Below are 23,374 nucleotides of genomic sequence, written 5' to 3'. Positions count from 1 at the left end.
ACTGAAATCCCAAGACTTAGGAGAAAGACAAAGGAAGATCAGAAATTCAAAGTTATCCTTTGCTATATAGGAAGCTTGACTCCACTTAAAAAAAAAAAAAAAAAGAGTATGTGACCAGGCTTGGGAGATGAAGGCACTAACCTAGGGCTTTGGAAGTCTCCCAACATGGGTAAAGTTAGAGTTAGTTTTCACAGAGCCACATGGAGTTAGAGGGTAGCAGAGAAATCAACGGAAATGGCTAGGGAAAAGGTGGAAATGACATGTCCTCTGGGTGTCAAACTGAGGGAAGCCTGGGAGGTGGAAGGTCAGGCAGGGTGTGATGGGGAAAAGGCTGAGCTGCTGACAGTGTTGGGAAGCTGGGAAGCGAGGCTAAGGGGAGGTCCCAAGTCCAGGAAGCCTGGGTGCTTGCTCCTATTTCTGCCAGTCTCCAGCTGGTTAACTTTGGTGTGAGTGCATGCAGAGTGTGGTCTCAGGTGATCACCAGGCTCCGTCCCTGTACTCTGAGACTTCCAGGCTCGGGTGGAAATCTGGGAAGGAGCCAGGTCAAACATGCATTACACATATTAAATATATTCTTGTCTTCTCTTACCTGAAGAGGAAATCAAAAGTTACTACCAACGCGTCCTAAAAAAGGCCACTCATTCTAAAAGCATCCTTCATGATTAACAAGAGGATAACCTGGAGTCCAAAACCAAAACCTCCCAGGCAGGCCAGTGATCCTGCCTGATTCATCAGGAAGGCTGAGAATCTTGCCAACAAATGAAAACGAACTACTCTCCCTGTGCCCTGGATACCAGGGGCCATAGGCTCCATTAAAGAGAGATCTGGGTGAGCTATGCGGAAGGACTCCTAGCCTATGCTGTATAATAAATTCTGCAATAACTAGGAAGGAAGGCTACAGGATCAGCTTCTTGCACAATGTCATCACATGGGAGACAGATTTTTATCTGAGAAAAAAAAATTCCAGCCAGGCAGACATGGGAATCCCTCCCCATCTGGTATAGTCAGTGCTGTGGGAGGCAGGAGGATTACCATGAGTGAGCCGAGTGTGAGGTGGAGTGCAGAGTTAGACCCTGTCTCAACTCCCTCCCCCAACCCTCAAAAAAAAAAAAAAAAGGGTGGGGGGGTTCAACCAGGCTAATTTGATGTTGGAAAGACAAATATGCAAGGATTTTGTAACTCTGAAGGAGTATTGGATAGGTTGAGGCCTCAGGACCCTCAGGTTGAGTCTGTTTTTCACTACCAATGGGATATGGTAAGTAGTCAAGGAGGTGACTGCACACTGAAAGGTGACCATGCCATAGCTTCCAGGCAGTTTGGTCACCTATGGGATGTAGCTTGAGAAGCCTTTGGGCCAGACTCCCAGTCCACATGGAGTTCCTGGCTCTTTCTGAATCTTCTCAGTGTGGCCTTGCCACTGGTTGGGCTTTGGTTTCTCAACACTGACAACAACAGGTGGGACTTAGCTTTCTTCTGCGGAGGGGTGTGGAGGGAGGAGAGACCTGTAGCCTGAGTGCTGCACACTTCCCTGGGGCTTTGCTCATAGGTACACTCACAGCCTCTGGAAGGTCCCTTTTCTCTGCCTCTGTCCTTCCAAGGCCATTAGACTGCAACATCCACATGCTCAGACCTTTGTCCCACCTTGGCTGAATGCAGTGGGGGTATAGGCCCCTGCAAGGTAGGTCATGTCCACTTCCTCTGTTCCTCACATCAAGAGAAGGCAGTTCACAGTCACAGGCCCATCAATGCTGCAGTCTCTTTATCTCATATCATTCCTACCGTGGTCCAGGAGATAATTATGTGTTGCTATCCTGACTCCACAGGTGAGGAAACTGCCTCCCAGGTAGCCCCGCCTTTTTCAGCAAGGACCTGAGAGATTGAGCAATTTGACAAAGGTCATACAATTGGTCAACTGGCTGGGGCAGGATTTGAACCCACGCCTCTGGCTCTAGAGTTCATTTTCCCCTGGTTCCTTTGTTGAACCCTCCTCTGCATCTCTCCATCTATCATACCATTCTTGGGGAGAGGCCTGGGAGCAGAGACTAAGTATGACCTCATTATGACTAAATGGGAGGTAGAGGGAGTGGAGAAAGGATAGGAGGAAAGTGTGGCTGTGCTCAGACATAAACAAAGTGTTGTCAGACTCCCCAGAGTAAAAGAGCCTGCTGTTCTTGGTGCAACCGCTGTGCAAAGCCCCAAGCTAGCTGGTACAACCAGGAATGGCAGCCTGGCGCTGGATGAATTGTGGTCCTGATGTTGCATGAGGCAGAGGTATTGTGCATGAAGCATGGCTATGCTGAGCTAGTGATCTTTAGGAGATAGTTGCAGGCAAAGGACCTGGGAGCAGCGAGAGGGCCTGCTTCTTCGTCCCAGGGCAGATACAATGAGGTTGAAAGGCAGCAGGCAGAGGCCAGATGCCCAGCCGGAGGCAAGGCCTGGCCTCCAGTGTTGCCTGCCCTTTCCTAGTTGCTGGCCTTACGTATGTCTCTTCCTTCTGGGCGTCAGTTTCCTCACGGATAAAATGAAGAGGTGTGGATGATGGTGATCTCTGAGGTTCTTACAGCTTTGTGTGCTAAGGAACCACCATTTTTCTCTCACCGTGCTTACCACCCACAACATTCTGACTGAGCCGGACTCAGGCCGGCTTCCACTTCTTGATCGTTTGTTTGAGACAGGGTCTCAAGTGGCTCAGGCCATCCTCAAGCTCACTACATAGCTGACGACCCCAAACCTTTCATCCTCCTGCCTCTGACTTCTGAGTACACAGCCGCAGCTGGCATTATTTACTTTCTTATAAGAAATGGGGTCAAGAGTCAACCTGTAGAATGCAAGGCGAAGTAGGTTGCTCCAGAAAGCCTCTGTAGACTTTTTGGTGTTGAGATATTCAGTGAAAAGAATTTTTTGTAATGTTGGAGCAAAGGCAAAAAGATCTAACAAGTCACATCTGGGACCTTCTGTGGATTCCTTGGCTTTTAGTTGTTTTTAGATGTGAGACAGAGGGTGTCCTCAGTAAGAAGAGAAGTTACAGTCTGACCAGAGACTTCTGTGAGGAATGAGGGCGCTGAGCTCTGAGACACTGCCTGAGAATCTCTCCGTAAAGACGGTCCTGGAGGCGATGGCTAAAGAACCACGGGACTCTGATTGGCAGAAAGTGGCAAGAGTGTCCCAGGCATAGAAGATCCTAGAATGATGACTTCATACAGAGAAAAGACTCAATTTGGGGGAGAACTAAAGGGGATCAAGAGATGAGCCGGCAGAGCCTAAAGCCGGAGCTGTGGGTTGGACCAAACTAGGAAGGCTTCTGAGTGCAGGGCCATGAAGCTCAGAAGCTCCTGCAGGAAGTAGGGGATCACAAGGCATTTCAAAGTAACTAATGTCAAGGGCAGAGCACTGATGGGACATGGGGGTGAGGAAGGGAAGGAGGATGGATGGAGAACTGATATAGGAAAGGCCAAGTGGGATGCTGTTGTAATGAATGATGTAATGAAGTAATGAATGATGTAATGAATGAGCGGTATCATCAGAGCCACTTCACCTGGGCTCAAATCCTGGGTCTCTGCTATGTGATTGTGTGACCTTGGGTGTGTTCTTTTCTGCCTTGCTCACTCTCATCTGTAAGATGGGGAGAATGATGGTATAGGCGATGCGGGGGTGGGTGTGAAGATCAAAGGTGTGTGCTCCCTAGACAAGCACCTGAGCACGTAGACCGTAGCGTTTTCCATGACTAGTGCATCACTGGACGTGAACAGATCTGGATCGGAGAGAGCTTCTGCTGAGATATGATCAGGAGTGTTAGGGCAACAGGTTGGTTGTGGGTCACAAAAAAAGAGAGATGGGTAAATGTGTCTCTTAGGTTTCCGGCTAGGGGGTCCAGAGCATTGGTGGGACCGCCAACAGAGAACAAGAGGACGGTACACTAAGCAGGGAGACAAGCAGTGGTGGTGGCCTGTGTAGTCCTCAGTGAGAGCAAATGCCAGGCAGCTACTGTTGAGAGTCCAATGGGAGTTAAGGAAATGGCGGGATTTGTACTGCAGAATCCCCTTTGAGGAAGGGGGATGGTGACTGGATGAAAGCTTAAAGAGGAGAGAGTGAAGAGAAGCTTGGGGGGCAGAGGAGGTGAGGGGGGGGAGAGGCACTATAGAAAGGGGCATGGTGACAGCACTCAGGGGCACCCAGCAGAGGGCTTAGATGATGAACAGAGCTCTTCTGAGACGGATGGAGGGGGTGCCTTGAATGTTTTGGAGGATTTCTGTTCGATTTTGTTTGAGGCAAGGTCTTATGTAGCCGAGACTAGCCTTGAATCCTACTGCCTTTACCTTTGAAGTTCCAGGATTACAAGTGTGTACCACCGTACTCAGACCCCTAATTCTGTGAGCTATCAGGAGAAGCTAAAGCAAGTTGGAAAGTGTCTTCATCCTGTCCTCCAAGATGGGTGACCAGAAGTTCCCTGTCAGTCCCAGTTTGGCAGTAATTGGGGCCCACTAACACTATATATGGCTCACCTATGTCCTTCCATTGACTTCTATGCCATCTCATACAAAGCAATTGCCCTGCTGTGCCCCTACAGAGCACTGAGTTTGTCTCTGGCTGCTAAAATACACGTAGGGAGACTTGCAGTGTTTAATTAATTGGCTCCACGGGACACCCTCTCTAAAATCAGCAAGAGTCGGTGTTGAGGAAAGGCCTCTAAGGAGTCAGCATGATGGAGAATCTTCTCTGGGGAGGCCCATGAGAGAGACACAGTGTCAACACCAGGCTCTACAGCTGACATGGAAGGGCCTGTGGGCAACAGAATAAGTTCCGGGCATGGGGTACCAAGGAACCGCTGAGCTTAAAGAGCAAAGAAAGGAACTGCCTGGGTTCTACAAACCTGTGCTGGGCAGCATGGCCCTGCCCACGGGCACTCCCAGTCTAATGTGTGGACATGGATTGTCGTTTGTAGGAGCGGAGCCTTGGTATACAGCATCCAGGGAGGAATCCCTATGTTTAAATGAGTCCCCCAGGCAGATACAACTCCCAGGGAGAGGTTCAACATGCTAGAAGGAAACACAGACCCTCATGCTTGAAAGCCTAGGAGGCTGAGTGTGAGGAGTGGCAGGTTCTCATTTTCTCTGCTGCAGTACTTCAGGACTGTCCTGTGTGCAAGCCGGGTCATCCAAGATGGAGGTTCTGGATAAAAGAAAGAAGTAGCTGGGCCTGATGTCCAGCTACTCAAGAGGCTAAGGTAGAAAGATGGCGTGCGTGAAGTCTCCCCGGGCTACAGAGAGTTCAACATTAGCCTGGGCACCTTAGCAAGATCTTGTCTCAAATAAATAAATAAAGTACACAGAGGGGCGGGGCTGTAGCTCAGTGGTAGAGTGTTTATCTAGTGTACACAAGGCTCCTTGTTCAGCTCCCAGCACGGGGAATAAAAGGGAAGAGAAGGGGAGCCACTAAAGCACAACTTGACACCTCTATGAAGCAGAGTTGGATTACAGAATACCAGCACATAATATCCCTCCCCAGTCCAAGGCAGCAAAGCAATAGAGATAGAGGAAATAGATGGTGGAGCCTGCCAGGATTATATTGGAAATAGGGTTTTGATGAATAGCCATGACACGCTTCCTAAGACTCCAGAATTACAGACTTACACACACACACACACACACACACACACACACACACACACACACACACACCAGGCGGAGCTGAAAGAGGACGTCCAAAGAAGCCAGGCTCCACACCTACTCACACTTTTTTGTTTGTTTGTTTGTTTTTCAAGACAGGGCTTCTCTATGTAACCTGGGCTGTCCTGGACTTGCTTTGTAGACCAGGCTGATCTCGAACTCACAGTGGTCCTCCTGCTTCTGCCTTCTGAGTGCCTGGCTACTCACACTTCTTTCTAAGTCACTTCCTCACCAGACCCAGCATTACAAGATTCCGAAAAGCCCTTTGAAAATCTTTAAAAAGCCCACATATGATGATGCACATCTTTAATCCCAGCTCTGGAGAGGCAGAGGCAGATGAATCTCTGAGTTCAAGACCAGCCTGGTCTAAAGATCGAGTTCCAGGACAGCCAGGGCTAGGAGAGGAACCCTGCCTTGAAAATAAAAAACAAAGAAACAAAGGAGAAAGCTAAGAAATTTACTATTAAAACAAATTTTCAGCAAGCCAATTCTTGGGCGCATTCCTCAAGGGATTAATGAAATGCTGGTGTGCTTATTCTTCTCTGATCTCAATGGGCATAAATGCAGACAGTGCGTGGTCCCATCCGAGAACAGTTAAGATCAAGCAAAATGCAACACAGATGTTCTCATTTAACATGGAACGGGGCATTGTGTGCACACATGTAATCCAAGCCCTCAGGAGGCTGCCTCTCCAGTTTGTGGCAAGCTGGATCATGAGCCCAAAGACAGTTTGGGCTACAGGATAAGGTTCTGGCTCAGAAATAACATTTTAATCAAAAAGGAAGTTGGGCCTGAGAGCGTAGTTTAGTGGCAAAGCATCTGTTTGGCTTGTGTGAAGCCCTGATTGGGTGTGTACCACCACCACCACCACCACCAACAACAACAAAATTTAAAATAGAAATGCAACACGCCTGGGGAGAGTAAGGACTGAATGTGTGAATGGGCCAGGAAGATGGCTCCAGTTGGTGCAGCCTACCGGAATAAGCCCTTGGGCCTGAGTTAGGATCTCCAGAACCCATGAAAGCAATCTGGGCGTGGCCGCTCTCATCTGTAACCTAATGCACAGGCAGAGCTTTCTGACCTAGTAGTCAAGCCAGTTGGCAAACACTTGTGAGGGAGTGAGAGAGCCTGCCTCAAAAGATAAGGTAGACAGTGATTGTGGAAGACATCTGATGTCAACCAACCTCTGGCCTACACACACACACACACACACACACACACACACACACACACACACACACACACGTGTTTAAAAGAGCTGGCCATTGCGATGGACACCTGTAATCCCAGCACTTAGGAGGTGAAGGCAGGAGGACCATAAGTTAGGGTCATTCTCGGGAATAAATGGAGTTTGAAGCCAGCCTTGCCTTCACAAGGCCGCCAAAGAGAGAGGGGAAAGAAGATGGAACTGGGGTATAAGTTTTGTGATTAAAGACTAGCTGTTTGCCAACGCAAGTGTCCAGTGGGAGCATTTGAAGAGAGTGCAAACGCTGTTTGTGACACGGAACAAATGTTTCTTATTTGTCTCTGTGTCCCGCAGCAGTATACAACTAGAATGCAGACTGTCCAATAAAGTTGAGTGGAGCCTCCTATCAGTAAGACAGCCAGAAAAATCATCCCTTTAGACATCAGCAAGTGAGCTGATTGCAGCCTGCCAAGGGAATACCACTTCCGTTGTGCCAAGAGGCAGAGCCAGATGGACCTCTGGCTGTTGTTCTTCTACACAGAGATACAGGAAATGAGACATGGGGGCTCCACCCGGCCCTGGAAACACAGCCTAAGAAATAAAACAGAAATAAAACACAGCCTGTTTCCTAGAACGCAGTTTGCCATCCAGCCTAAATATGCCAGCGCGATAACACCAGAGGACCTGGGAGTTGCTTCTGTTCCTTCTTGTCGCTTACTACCCTGCTGTCTGCAAAGCTAAGTCCTCTTAGTACTGAGCCTGCTGCCAAGGCCACAAACAGACAGCAGCTGATACCCAGCCTCAGGCCAAAGTGCCAAGCATGGCTGGCAAAAGGGCCAATCTTCACCTTTCCAAAAGTGCTCATGTTTAACAGTGCTTTCTCATTCCAGCATGGGGACAGTGCTGGGCCTCAGCTCCCAGAACTTGGGAGCTAGAGGCAGGAAAGTCAGAAGTTCAAGGTCACCCTCAGCAAAATAGTAATGTGACAGTTAGCCTGGGCTACATGAAATCTCATCTCAAATCTTCTGTCAAAAAAAAAAAAAAAGGAGGAGGAGGAGAAGAAGAAGAGGAGGAGGAGGAAGAAGAGGAAGAGGAAGGGGAAGAAGAAGTCATTGTATGGAGAGTATGTAAGCCAGGGCCACCTCCACAGAGAGTAAGCTGGCTAGACTGGGTGACTGGGCAGGGGTGGAGCAGCGTTTTCAGGCAGAAGATAATTGACAAGATTAAATGACCCTATATAACATTCATTGGCATTTGACTATATTCCAGGCACCGAGAAAGAAATGCTTTACGAACATAACTTCTTTTAATAAGTATAACAAACCCTGTTAGGTAACTGGCATCATCCCCAGTCTATAGGTGAACAAACGGAGGCAGTGAGGGGGAAAGGGCTTTTCCATGCTACACTATCCATGGTACCCAGGTGGAAAGCTGGGCCAGTGAGTCTCCCGGTCCGTGGTTCTGTCACCCTGATACTCTGCTTGTCTTGCAAGGGTGGATTGATGGCGAGGCACAGCCAGGTTGTCCTGTTGGCTGACTCCTATATACCTTAGTTTTCTCATGCATCGTTGAAATCAGTAACCATATCTACTTCGCCTGCTAGGATTACAGGCATGTGCTGCCACGCCTGGCTCCCACAATGTCTTAAGAATGAATGCAGCCTGCACTCTGGGAGGCAGAGGCAGGTGGATCTCTGTGAGTTCAAAGCCAGCCTGGTCTAAAAAGTGAGTCCAGGATACCCAAGGCTACACAGAGAAATACTGTCTCAAGAAAAAAAAAAAAAGAACGAACGCAGATCTATATAGTACTCAAGAGTCTCTGGCATACAGGGGTCTGCCAATAGTCATCAGCCTTCAATGCTTTCTGATGAAGGGCAAACCAGCATCTCTCCTTCTGTGTATGGCTTCTAGGTTGGACTTATACTAGATTGCTCAGGTTACAGTTGCTTCTAAAAAGATCATACCCTCTCCCTCTCTGGGATCTGTCATCTTCTGGTCTAAGCCTCCCCAAGCTTGGACAGGGAAGCAACAATAAACGCATAAGTTTTCAGAGAACTGAATATTTGTCCCCTTCTGCCAGCTATACTTGATGTGTTGGCCTAAGGCTTGTAACAGATGTTTCTTATTTACAGCCCAGGTACCCTCAATACTGAGTAAGCCAAGACTTCCTTTTAGAGAGGAGGGTAGCATAGTGAGTGCAGGCAGGAGCCCTGCTCTGAGTTCTCTGTTTACATTTGTTTGTTTGTTTGTTTGTTTATTATGTATGCAGGGTTCTGTCTCCATGTAGTCAGAAGAGGGCACCAGATCACACTATAGATGGTTGTGAGCCACCATGTGGTAGCTGGGAATAATACTCAGGTCCTCTGGGAGAGATGGCTCAGTGGTTATGAGCACTGTCTGCTCTTCCAAAGGACGCGGGGTTCAATTCCTAGCACCCACATGGCAGCTCACAGCTGTCTGTAACTCCAATTGCAAGGGATCTGACACCTTCACACTATTGCACATAAAATAAAATAAAATTATTAAAAAAAAAAAAAAGGATTGGAGAAAGTGAGTCTGGAGGAGGTGGAGTGACTTGCTTGGAGCTGGGGTTTCGGCCTAGGTGGATGTGTACGGGGCACTTTCCATAGGTTCTAGCTTATTTGAGATTGCTTCACCCTTACAACAGCCAGTGAGGTAATCATTGTTAGTCTCATTATAGAGCTGGGGAAACTACAGGTCACAGAGCTTCCTAACTTCCCTGTGGAGGACCTCGGGTGTCAGACGGGCCTGTCTGACTTCTCACCAAGTCAGGCTGGTTTGAGAAAGAAAAGCAGGGATAAACGAGAGAAAAGGAGGCTCCGGATTACCTGATCAAATCTTACCCAGAGCCTTTCACTTGATGGCCGGTACTTTTCCACACTTACAGAGCCTCCCTACCAACTCCTGCAGACCTCTCCTGCCTGGGGCTTGCCAGTGGGGAAAGCGAAGATAGCATCTTAGGATCATGGAGGGTTGCCAGGTGAAGGGCGGGAGTGAAGAAGCAGTCCCACCCAGAGAGGGTTCCCCTGGCCCTGGGAGCTACCGCCTCCCTGGGCTGTGCGTGAGAAGGGCGCAGGGAGAAGAGCCATGTTTGCATGTTGTGCCCACAGCCCAGAGGGCAGGGCATGGCTTTCTCTCTGCCCTGAGGGAGAGGGCTTCCTAGGGGGTGGGGGCGGTGGAGGCGTCCCTAGTATCTCTTAGAGAAATTCTCTAGGAATTATGGCTTCAGCTGAAAGTATTCCCATGATCCCTGTGATGTGAGTGGCTTTGGGAACCATTTTCTGGGCTCCAGTGTGCTTGCTCAGTTTAACTGAGAGCAGGTCACCTCACGTTGTGTGTCTCTCTGCTTGGTGATTTACAGAGGACAGACTGTGCAGCAGAAGCCAGGTATGGTGGCTCATTCCTGTAAACCTGAGGCTGAGGCAAGCGGATTGCTAAGAAGCCAACCTAAAGCGTGGAGTAACAAAATTAAGTGGTCAGGTGCATTGGCAAAGACCTTTGATTCCAGCACTCAGGAGAAAGAGCAGGCTGATCTCTGAGTTCAAAGCCAGGGTTGCATAGTAAAGAGACACTGCCTCAAAAAACCAAACAAACAAAGCTGGAGATGCAGCTCAGCAAACAGGACATGGTGCTGCGTGTTTGTAGTTCTAGCACTCCGGATCAGAAGTTCAAGGCCAGCCTCAGCAATATAGAAAGTTGGAAACCAGCCTGGGATATAGGCACTGTGTCAAACAAATAAAAACCCTAAGAAAGAGAGAGAGTGACAGAGAGCGAGAGGGAGAGAGATGGAGACACAAACACATACACAGAGACACAGATGGGGGGGGGGGGCGGAGAGGCGAGGATGACCATCAAACATTGCTATTCTCATTGATAGATACTGAGGGATAGGATTCTAAAGTGACCTGCAATTAAGTGGCAGAGGGGGACTTAATCCAACCACCTTGATTTAGTGCCTACTGCTCACAGGCACTGGGGCCCCTTGTTGCCTGATACAGGTTGCTCTACCAGCCTCTCTTGCCCTCAGCATGCCAGCAGCCCTCTAGACTTCCTCTGCCTCTATCTGGATTGAGTGTGGAGATTTGACCTGTTTTCTCTCCCATGGCACACTCCTCTTCAAACCCCCTGGCACCTATTTCCTGAGGATCCTGGTCATATTTTGTTTTGCTTTGGCATTTTTATGTCTATTCCAGTGACTTGGGTACATGGACTACCATAGTGAGCTCTGGTCCAGCCCTGCAGAGGACAGTATGGCAGACATAGGTCTAGCTGCATTCTTAGGAGCTGTGCAACCAGGTCACTGATGACCTGGTTGATGAGATCACAAGCCTCGGTTTCCACTCTATAAAATGGGAGGGAGTAATAACATTAAACATAATGAAATGAACTCAAGTATAATTTAATTGTGCGGACAAAATAAATGCTCTTCTTGTGGGCATTATTGTTAGAGAGTTTCAAATTCTGCAGCATTATTGGTTTCAGCTGCATCATCTCACACTAGCCTGACTCCAAACAGACCCTTCTCTTCAGGCTTGCCCTTGGGCAGGCTCTGGGACCCAGCTGACAGTTCTGCTCTGGCCTTCCCATCTGCTGGTCTCCCTGAATCTCCTTTACCTATGTCCTTGTGTACAACCCAGCCTGCTACTAGAGCGATGAAGAGAAAGATGTTGCAGTCTTGATAGATTTGGATACGCCTCTCTTGCACCTAAGAGAGTGGTTTTCTGAAATATTTAGGTAAATCATTTTGGTAAGTGGCATTTTATTTTCTCATTACCAAGAGAGCATGAATGAAAAGAAATATTCGGCAGGGGGTCCAAGCCTGTAATCACAGCATTTGGGACTGAGGAGGCAGGAGGTTCAAGAACATTCCCAGCTGTATAACAAGTTTGAGGCCAACTTGGGCTATGTGAGACTCCAGTTTAAAAACAGCAACAACTAGCCAGGCATGGTGGTGCACACTTGTAATCCCAGCACTCAGGAGACAGAAGCAGGTAGATCTCTGTGAGTTCAAGGCCAGCCTGGTCTACAAAGTAAGTCCAGGACATCCAAGGCTACACAGAGAAACCCTGTCTCGAAAAACCAAACCAAACCAAACAACAACTAAAAAAAATCAGGCTGTGATGGTGCAGTCCTTTAATCCCAGCACTCGAGAGACAAAGGCAGGTGGACCTCTGATTTCGAGGCCAGCCTGGTCTACATAGTAAGTTCCAGGACAGCCAGGGCTACACAGAGAAACCCTGTCTTGGGAAGGGAAGAGAAAGAAAGAAAGAAAGAAAGAAAGAAAGAAAGAAAGAAAGAAAGAAAGAAAAGAAAGAAGACAAACTCATCTTAGAAAGTTGTCCTCTGACTTCCACATGTGAGCTGTGGCACATGAGCACCCATACACATACATACTACATACATACATACATGCTCACCCTTGAGCACACATACACGCAAAGTAAATACATGTAATACATTTGTTTAAATGGTAGGTTGATTCTTTTCAGAAAGCAATGCTTTTTGCGGGGGAGGGGGAGGAAGGTAGGGGTCAGTTGGAATCAAACATCATCGATAATAAAGCTTGCTGAATGTGAACTACATATTGATCTTACATTTGCTTCCTGTGTAAGTGTGTGTGTGTGTGTGTGTGTGTGTGTGTGTGTGTGTGTGTGCATATGTATATGAAGCAGCCAAGTGAACCTGGAGCTAGGCTTGTGGCCTGACTCCCGTCTCTAATGCTTCTATCGCCACCACAGAGCTGGGATTACAGGTGCATGTGATCATCCCCTGGCTTTTAAAATGTGTGTGGGGACTTGAACTCAGATCCTCATGCTTGAGCAGTAAGCACTGTTACCCATTAGGTCACCTCCCTAGCCCCTGTTATTGTTTTTGTGTTAAAGTCACTTTTATTCACCTGATTTAATTGTCATCTGGGAGGCTTACTGCCTTGTTTTCTAGCCTAGGCCTAGTCCTGGAAGCTTCTAGCCTCCATATAATCTAACCTAGACCTAGAACGTTTTCAGACCCTGAGACTTACTGCTGAAAAAGCTCACCCTTACTTATTCTTTCTGAGCTCTGGGCTGGCTGGTTCAGTTCAGCTGTTCTGGCTCAAACTCTTCTTCCAGCTGATTTATTTAATCTGGCTTCTCTCAGTTTCTCACTGAATTGTTCTGCTTGACCTCAAACTAGCTCTAGCAATCTGTTCTAATCTTCTGGCTCTTTCTCATTCTCTGGCTCATTTTGGCTCTTGTTCTTTCTTCCAGCTCTCTCTGTAAACTCTTGGGTAGCTGCCTCTGAATTCCACAAACTGAACTGCCACGAACTCAGCTCCACTGCACTGCCTCTCACTCATTCTCAACTGAACTGCCTGAACAGCATTGACTAGAACTCAGAGGTCTGCAAGCCTCTGTCTCCTGAGTGCTGGGATTAAAGGCATGTACCACCACACTTAGACCTAAGATTTTCTTTTTGTTGTTGTTGTTTTGAGACAGGGTTGCTCTGTGTAGTCTTGGCTTTGAAGACCAGGCTTGCCTCTAACTCTCATCGATCCACCTGCCTCTGCCTCCCGAGTGCTGGGATTAACGATGTGCACCACCCCGCCTGGCTAGACCTAAGCTTTTCTTTACCTGAAACTTGCTCTATACCAGGCTGGCCTTGAACTCATAGATCTCCTTGCCTCTGTCTCCTGGGATTAAAGGCATATCTGTATTCCAGCCAGATCACACAGTCCCAGAAAGTCTTTGGATGTGATCTCTTGCCAGAGCAGCCATGTTCTGAATTAAAATTCCTCTACATTTTTGTTTGTTCATTTGTTTGTTTTTGAGACTATCTTGAGTAGCCCAGGTTAGCTTCAACTTTGCTATGTCACCAAAACTGACTTTGAACTTCTTATCTCCTGACTTTACCTCAAAAGTATCACTATGCCTAACTCCCAATAAGTTTGAAAATTTGGGTCCATAGCATAGCTCAGTAGGTAAGGGCACAAGCCTTACAGCATACGTTCAATCCTTAGGAACCACACGGTGGAAGGAGGGAACTAACTTGTGCAACGTGTCCTCTGGCCTCCAGATGTGTGCATGGCATGTGAGTTACATATTAATCTCCCTTAATATTTGTGTAGGTGTGTGTGTATGTGTGTATGTGGTATGTGCAGATACATGAAAGCGTGCTTCCTACATGGGTGGGCAATGGAATAAATGCAGAATGAATCTACTACCCTTTCCATGCTGGGTTCTGGGAATGGCTGCCTTGTCCTCCTGTAGCTCTGCTGTTGTCAGTCTTTTCTCATGCAGATCCACAAACTCGCTCCTTTTCCCAGGAAGGCAAGCAGTGTTGGGTTTATGCAAACAGACACCCCAGTCAGCTCTGGTAAATATTTCCCAACTCCACCACTTGCTTGGAGCTGTTTGCGGAGGCACCCCAGCTCCTGGCCAAGTGGGTGCTGAGTGCTGGGGCCTGCCTCTAGGGGCCCAGGGTGTGGCTAGGACTCTGCCAGCCCTGCATGAGCTTGGTCACTCAGCTAACTATCCCAAATCAGAACAGAGTCCTCCCCATAGGAAGCCACTCGGATTTGTGTACTCCTGCTGTTCTGGTCATTTTAATGGAAACAACATGATGAGGGATGGGGGTCATCCTTGACACAGTATCATGGTGATTTGACTTTTTATACTCTATGGACACAAATTTGGACTGAAACCTCAACTGTAAGGTACAGAGTTACCCAGATTCTTAGGGCTCAAGTTTCAACAAGGTTCAAATGAAATGAAACTGGTTCTATAATGAAGCAGTGGGGAAAGCTGGTGGGCATCCCTTTAACATCTTTCATGTGTGTGTGTGTGTATGTGTGTGTATGCGTGTGTGCGTGCGCATGCGCGTGCACACATGCACGCAGGTACAAAATACTGTGTGCATCTATGTACTTATGTGGGTACAGGTCAGAGGTCAACTTTGGGTCTCTTTTCTCATTCACTGTCCCTTTTATTTATTTTTTGGCCAGTGTCTCTGTGGCTTGAAGTTCACCAAAGCTCGGCAGGCTGGCCTCTGAGCCCTGGAATCTGCCTAGCTCTCTTCCCAGCACTGGGATCACAAGCAAATGCCAAGCTTTTTCACGTAGGTTCTGAAGCTCAAGCTCAGGTCTCTGTGCTTACACAGCAAGAACTTTACAGGCTATCTCCTCATCTAATTTTGGCAAAATAACCCTACCCAATTTTTGCAAAAGAAAGTAATACTCTAGTGATGAGCCTTAAAGGCCTGAGCCTGGGGAACTCCAAGTCTAGCTAGCCCAGGACACAGACAACTGTGTCTCTGCCACAGCTCTCTAGGCATTTTCAGTTCAGTGCATAAAAGGCAGCTGACATCAATGCTATAGGGTGTGGGGTGAAGTGGGTCCCTTTCTTTCTCCTTTCTTTCCCTCCCTCCTTTTCTGTCATACCCCCCTTGCATTCTCCCTTTCTTTGGTGTTTTTCCCAGACAGGGTTTCTCTGTGTAGCTCTGACTGTCCTGGAACTCACTCTGTTAGACCAGGCTGGCCCCAACTGAGTGGGTCCCTTTCATAGGACAGCTCTTCAGTATTTGAGAGGTGTCAACACTCCATAAGTTTCCTATGTAAACACTCTGAATTCGCTAACCAATTCCACATGTCCTGTTTCCTGCCACTTTCCCTAGAGCAACGTGTTTTTTCCCATAGAGAAAAACAATATTTTTCTCTGTTTTCTCCTGAGTCTAACTCTGGCAATCATTCCTATAACCAGTGTACTGCTTTTGTAGACCAGGCTGCCCTTGAACTCACAGCGATCCACCTGCCTCTGCCACCCAAGTGTTGGGATTAAAGGCGTGTGCTACCACTGCCTGGCTAAATATCTATCTTTTTATTTTTGAGACAGGGTCTCATTTTGTAGCTCTGGCTAGCCTGGAATTTGCTATGTAGACCAGGCTAGCCTCGAACTCACAGACATCCACCTGCCTCAGCACCTCTTCAGTGCTGAGAGTAAGGTATGCACCACCCCTCCCAGCATCTCTTGTATTAATTAGATCACATGATTGCTGTGACCAGCTATCACAATCAGTCATTGCCTCTCAGGTGTCTTAGCTAGCTATGAACTGTTGTCTTAATACATATAGTTAATTTCCATAGTCAAAGTAAAGGGTTTCAACATTTGCTTCTGTGTGGTGTCTAATAACTTTCTTTCCATCCTAAGTATGTTCATGCTTTTAAAATTTCTTTATCTTGATGTCTTTGTGCAGAAATACTATTGGGTCTTGCTCCTCATAGGGCTTTGGTGTGTCCTTGTTTCATCCTCATCTGCAAACCTATAAACATTCCTTGAGTGGCTCTGGGTACCATCCTGGGTGGCAGTGATCCATTGATCTTTGGTTTTAGTTTTGAGATAGGATCTCACTGTGTGTCCCTAGCTGGTCTGGAATTCACTCTGTAGACCAAGGTGACCTCAAATTTACAGCAACGCTCCTGCTTTGCTTTCCAAGTGCTAGGATCACAATGTGCCACCACAGACATTGGTAATCAATGTCAACAACTCTAGCTTGACCTCCATGGTCTATCTGATTGCTCAAGTGAGACACCTACCCCCCTCCACACACACACACACACACACACACACACACACACACACACACACACACATAATGACTGTGGTTTGGCATGACTTTTGACTCATGTAATCTCATAGACATGGATTCAAACTCTGGACCTGCTACTTTTTTAGGCTTGGAGAAACCACTTCTCTGAGATCTGGTTCCTGTATTTGAGACCTTTTGAAAGTATTTAGGGACTGGAGTTGTAACTCAATGGTGGAACACTTTCCTAACAGGCATGAAGCCCTGGGTTAAATCCCCAAGTCCCATATAATCAAGATTGATCACCTGGGCAGCCAGTGCCTGTGGGGCCTAGGGGGGGTGGGGGGGAGGGGACACCACTATCTTCATGCATCTAGTTTTGGTGACAACAACAAGGATAGCCCTCCTAGGAGTAGGCTTTATAGACAATATAGACATATAAGCCTGGAGGGAAATGCCCAGATTATCTCCCTCTGTAGATAAGAAAATTAAGATGCAAGTTGGGTATCTTGTTGGGTGTCACAGTAGCCTACACCTGTTATCTTAGTGCTCAGGAGATGGAGATGGGAGGACCATTGTAAAGGAAGGTAATTGAGGATTCCTACCTGAAATTCAAAATGTTTCAAAATCCAAGACTTTTTTGAATGTCCCAATGGCACCTGTAAGGGGAAGGTTCCAGTTCCACACTTGGCCTTATATGACTGGTTACAGACACAGGGCAGATGCAAATCTACCAGATTGTCATCTTTAGTCTGTGTGTATAAGATGCATATGAAACAAATAGATATTATTATAAAACTTGGGTCCCATTCCTGAAAACATCACATTATTTATATGCAAATATACAAAATCTGAAAAACATAATTCTAAATCTAGTCTTAAGGATTTTGGATAAAGGGGATTCACTCAGCCTGCATGCCCTGAAGGGGGTCCACTGTCTCATGTTCATTTAGCCTTTTTATAAGGAATGTTGGGAGGCTGCTCCTCAGCCTGGGAGAAGTTTTTGTTGTTGTTGTTGTTTTATTATTATTATTATTATTATTTTATAATTTCTTTTTTTTCTATTCTTTCTTTTTGTTTTATTTGTTTGTTTGTTTTTGAGACAGGATTTCTCTGTGTAGCCTTGGCTGTCCTAGACTCACTTTGTAGACCAGGCTGGCCTTGAACTCACCAGACCCTCCTACCTCTGCCTCCCGAATGTTGGGATTAAAGGTGTGTGCCTACCACACCTGACCAGCCTTGGAGAATTTTAACTTAAAATGTCAGTGGTATGCTGAGGTAATATCTTTGTTGGTAAAGCATTTGACTTACTGACAAGCATGAGTTTGACTCCCCAGGACACATGAAAAAAAGGAAGAAAAAAAAAGCTGGGCATGCTTTTTTTTTTTGTAAGTGGCATGCACTTACAATCCTAGTGCTGGGGAAGTGGGGGTCGATTTCCAGAGTTAGCCCACCTGGCAAGCTGAGACCCAGTACTCAAAGGGTAGCAGCAGCAACTATGCCTTGTCCTGTGTATTCAGTTGACAGACTAGAACCGCAAGCCAGGCCCTTCTTCAGAGCCTCAAACTTATACACGGTCTTTCACACAGTGAAAGTAAAGGCCAGGTGCTGTCTGCAGTCTCAGAACTAATGAGACACAGGTAGGAAGATCTTGAGCTGGAGACCAAGCTTGGCTGCATAGCGAGACTCTGTCTCAAAACCGTTATAGCCAGTCTGGTTTGTAATGAATGTCTCAGTTTCCCCAACCCTTAGCAAATAATAGCAGGAATAGGAGGCTTCTAGAGGCGTACCCACAAACAGTAGGAGAGAAAAGCATGTCAAGAGAAAAAGAGGCAAAAGTCCCAGAAAAGCAGAGATCCAAGCTGCAGAGGAAGAAGGAGGGGGGGGGGGTGGGGAGAAGGAGGAGGAAGAAGAAGAGGAAGAGGAGGAGGAGGAGGAGGAGGAGGAAAGGCAGTATCTGGCTACCTGGTGCATTGGCCAACACTGGCCGGAGCCCTCAGAGTCCCCAGGGGATGATTGCTTTCCGAATGAGTTGGAATTATGACTCTGAGTCATTGGCTAAATTAGCTTTCAGGTGCTCTTCAAGGGAATGTGGGCATGTATATAATTTCTCTTCGCAAGGTCTCTATACAAACAGAAACCAATAAATAGCTCCCCGACTGAACAAGGATTTGGAGCTTCAAGGGCTAGATTTCAATAACTTTGAAAAGTCCCCTTATTTAGGAAGATTTCCCCGGGAAAGCTTCGGCATCTACAAGGAGACTGAATTCTAAATCAGATGAAGCAGATTCCAAATACAGCCCTCCCGCTAGCCAGCCTCTTATTTTGGACAAATCCCTCTTCTTCGCGAATGTTGTTCACCTCAACAGTAGTGTGGGTGGACTCACAATCCCTGCCAGACTTTTCAGTGTCTTGGGGACACTCTGAAAGGCAGCAGACACCATAAGATTTGACAGCGTGCTGTAAACCGTGGAGCGCGGTGGAAACGTGCAGGCAGGTCTGCAGGTCACGTCTCAGGTGCTGACTGCTGGAAGATGATGGTCTCCGATGTAGGAGGTCAAGGTGGTAGGATCCTAGTCCTTGCTTTAAATGTGTTTGTCTACATGTATATACGGTGTCAGGACTGAGCCTAGAGCTTTGTGCATGCTGGGCAAGCTCTCTACCAGCTGAGCCACATTTCTAGCCCCTGGAAACACACATCACAAACACATTAAAGCCTTGTCCTCTGTCTTCCATATGTGCCTACTGCTTGGCCTTTTACACCTCTTGGTGGGTTCCAGTCTAGACTTGTGCCATAAGGAGCTGAGCACCAGCTGCCTGTTTATTTTTTGGTTGGTTGGTTGGGGTTTATGTTGTTCTGTGTCACCCTGGTTGTCCTGGACTCACTCTGTAGACCAGGCTGGCCTGGACCTCAGAGATCTGCCTGCCTCTGCCTTCCAAATGCTGAGATTTACAGGCGTGCGCCACCAAGCCCAGCTCAGCTGCCTGTGTCTAACACCTGTTCTCTCCTCAGAACCACCTGCCTCCTCACTTCCTTTCCTATAAGCACGTTCTACGTCAGAGTCCAGCCTTTGGCACACCCACCAGTCTTTCTTCTCTGAGACCACCCCCTACCTGCTTCCGGCCCCATCAGGATGAAGGCTTTCTTGCCTTCTCAGCTTCTTAACCCTTTTCATACTTCAGGGCCTCATTCTCCCCCCCCCCCCCCCATTTCCTCTCCCTCCTGCTTCCTTCATTCCTTCTCTTTTCCTTCCCCCTTTCTTCTTTCCCTCCATCACTTCCTTTCTCCCTCCCCCTCTTCCTTCATATTTTATTGGGCGGGGGAAAAGAGATACAATAATTTCTCACAACGCAGCTGAGCCTGGCCCCAAACTCTCCACCCCCTGGCCTCTGCCTCAAGTGCGGGAACTGCAGATGTGCGCCATCACACCGGCTTCCTTCCATTCCTTTTGTCTAGCTGTCCTTCTCCCTGACGTGGTCAACTGCCACCCTTTCCAAGCTCTTCCATTTTTGATTGTGGGGGTTGACTTTCTAGCCAACTAGCCTCAGAGTGCCCTGTGCATCTGTGTTCTTGTTAGTGCCCGGGAGGTGCTTTATACATGTGTTGCATGACACTGCACTAGGAAGACGACCCTGGTGGTGCAAGAAGGCTCTGTGTGGCACTCCAGGCTCATGGGAGACTACCCTAGTGCCCCGCTGCTGGAGCAGACTGGTGACATCTCACTTTATTTTCATGCCACAGGTATATAAGAGACAACTCTGGGCATTGTGGTATAAGCCTGTTAACTCAGAACTTGGGAAAATGAGGCAGGATAATTGCCATGAGTTCGAGGCCAGCAGGGGCTACATAGTGAGACCTAATCTCAAAGCAAAACAAAGAAACAAGAAAACAAAGTGGAAGACAAGAGCCTCAACTTTACTGCAAGGCTAATTCTAAAATATAAAAACTACCAGGGAAACCCACTTATTTTATCCAGTGCTCTGACGGTTAGGGACAAGCTTTGAAGTCACCACAAAATGCCAAAGAAAATCCCCTTTTTTTTTTTTTTTTGAAACGTCACTTCTTTTGAAACAGACTTTTACCACTCAATCCAGGTGATCTAAGAACTCATGATCCTCCTGCCTTCATCTCCTAGACAGATTATGAGCACCTAGCTTGGCTTTCGTTTTCAATAGCTCAGCCACATATACCTGCAGGTTCTAGACTACACCTAAGACCATGTGGGGGAGATGTAATGGAGGTGCTCAAGCCATGGTAAAGAGGATGGGAAGGGCAGGTATTGAAGGCAAGGATCCAGGCCATCAGTATGACTGTGCCCTTCCTAGCTGTGTGGCATTGGGCAGATTGCTCTCTTAGTTTTAGTTACCAAAGTTGTAAAAATATGAGATGGTTTAGTAGATAAAGGCATGAGCTGTAGAGGCTAATGACCTGGATCCCCTGGATCCCGCATAGTGGAAGGACAAACAACTATTTTTTAATTTTGTTGCTGTTGCTGTTGTTGTTGTTTGTTTTGAGACAGGGTTTCTCTGTATAATAATAGCCTTGGCTGTCCTGGACTCATTTTGTAGACAAGGTTGGCCTCGAACTCACAGGGATACGCCTGCCTCTGCCTTCCAAGTGCTGGGATTAAAGGTGTTTGCAGCCGCCGCTACCGCTGCCACTGCCAACACTGCTGCCACTGCCACTGCCAACACCACCACCTGCCAAGAACCAACTCTTGTAAGCTGTTTCCTGATCTCCAAGTACTCTCCATGATACTCACCAGCATGTGTGTATGTGTGCACGCATGTACACAAACAAACAAATAGAATTTTTTAAAAACTTAAATTCATTTCTCTTATTAAATGTTTGATAAGACTCTTTTTCAGCTGGGCGTGGTGGTACACACATGTTCTCCTAGCACTCTGGGAGGCAGAAGCAGATTTCTGTGAGTTTGAGGCCAACTTGGTCTACAAAGCAAGTCCAGGACAGAAAGGGCTGTTATACAGAGAAATTCTGTCTCAAGGAGGGTGGGGTGGGGAAGACTCTTTTCTTCATTATTTTGTGTGTGTGTGTGTGTGTGTGTGAGAGAGAGAGAGAGAGACAGAGACAGAGAGAGAGAGAGAGAGACAGAGACAGAGAGACAGAATACTTTTTGTTTATTTTTTTAAATGCTATTAATCTTTAAAGTGCTTAAAAAAGAAAAATCTTCTGTCAGGCTGGAGAGATGGCTCAGAGGTTAAGAGCACTGACTGCTCTTCCAGAGGTCCTGAATTTAATTCCCAGCAACCACATGATGGCTCACAGCCATCTATAAAATGATCTGATGCCCTCTTCTGGCCTGCAGGTGGACATACAGGCAAAGCAGTGTATACATAATAAAAAATAAATCTTTTTTAAAAAAAAGATCATATTTAAAAAAAAAGATCATATTTTTTAAAAAAATCATCTCTCCTTTTCCAGCAGAAGTAGCTAGTCTGTGGAACACTTTGCATGCATACATTGGTGCTGCTCACACACATGATGCATCCAGAAGGCAGGATACCTGCCCTCCTCATCAGTTTCACTGGGAACCTACTCTCACCCACCCCACCCCAGCTAGCAACATTCACAGCAAGATGGGAAAATTGGCCAGTCTGAGACTTCTCTCTCTCTCTCTCTCTCTCTCTCTCTCTCTCTCTCTCTCTCTCTCTCTCTCTCTCTCTCTCATCTCTTCCCCATAGTGCAGGAGGAAAAAACAAATATTAAGCCCCCAAAGCTTAAATGTATAGGAGAGTCAAGGATGCAGAGCACTGGTCCCTCCACCTATGCTGAACCTCACCCTGAGTTATAATCCAGAGCCAAGTGGGGTCTTTTCTTGACTGATGCTAAACCTCATCAGGTCAATGGGACTAGCTCAAGCTCCTCTCAGTTATTTCTAGAGCCAAGGGGGGCAGCAGCACAAGTGACAGAATTAAACAGCAGGGCCACAGAGTGCTTCTTAGCAGGTCACTTTCCCTGTCTGGAGTCATGTGTGTAAAATGAACCCTGTGGTGTCTTCATTTCCTTCCAGCTCTGGTGAAGAAGAGAAGCCACACTTCCCAAATACCTTCTAAGTACCTGGCACACTGCACCCCGATGCCTTAGAGGGTCTATAATGCAGTGACTCCATCACACACCATGAGTCAGGGTTAGGGTTATGGAGAAGGACCTCAGAGTCAGACAGGCTTGGGCTGAAATTGCAACTCTGTTATCCTGCCAGCAATGTGACTTCAAACAAGTCTCAGGAGCACCAAGCCTACTCATGCTTTTTTGGGGGGAGAGGGGGTGGTTTTGAGACAGGGTTTCTCTGTGTAGCCTTGGCTGTCCTGGACTCACTTTGTAGACCATGCTGGCCTCAAACTCACAGCGATCCACCAGCCTCTGCCTCCCAAGTGCTGGGATTACAGACGTGCGCCACCACACCTGGCTCCTTTTTTGTCCTTAGGTTTTTCAAGACAAGGTTTTTTTGTGTAACAGTCCTGGCTTCCTAGACTCACTTTGTAGACCAGCCTGGCCTTGAACTCACAGAGATCCACCTGCCCCTGCCTCCCAAGTGCTGGGATTAAAGGCGTGCGCCCGGTTTCTGCTCTCTTTTATATGTGATAAACTTTGTAAGTAGTTTGCATCTAGCCTATTTCTTTCTTTTATGGAGGAATAATCTTGGCCTGAAAAGACAGTGAAGCTTGGCTGGAGAGATGGCTCAGAGGTTAAGAGCACTGTCTGCTCTTCCAAAGGTCCTGAGTTCAATTCCCACAACCGCGTGGTGGCTCACAACCATCTAGAATTAAATCTGATGCCCTCTTCTGGCATGCAGGCCTACATGTAGGCAGAGCACGGTATACATAATAAATAAATCTTTAAAAAAGAAAAAGTAAAGACAGTGAAGCTGAAGATGGTGGCTCACACCTGTAATCCTAGCACTACAGGCAGAAATTGAATTGGAGGC

The 23,374-nt window shown here is 47.2% G+C and overlaps 1 protein-coding gene across 1 annotated transcript in view; it reads left to right on the top strand.

Moving 5' to 3' along the window:
* Pou2f3 (POU class 2 homeobox 3) overlaps positions 1-23,374 on the top strand; it is an 89,940-nt gene that overhangs the window by 34,226 nt on the left and 32,340 nt on the right.

Source organism: Acomys russatus, chromosome 14 (assembly GCF_903995435.1).
Source record: "Acomys russatus chromosome 14, mAcoRus1.1, whole genome shotgun sequence".
Taxonomy (NCBI): domain Eukaryota; kingdom Metazoa; phylum Chordata; class Mammalia; order Rodentia; family Muridae; genus Acomys; species Acomys russatus.
This window is presented reverse-complemented; position numbering and strand designations above follow the sequence as displayed.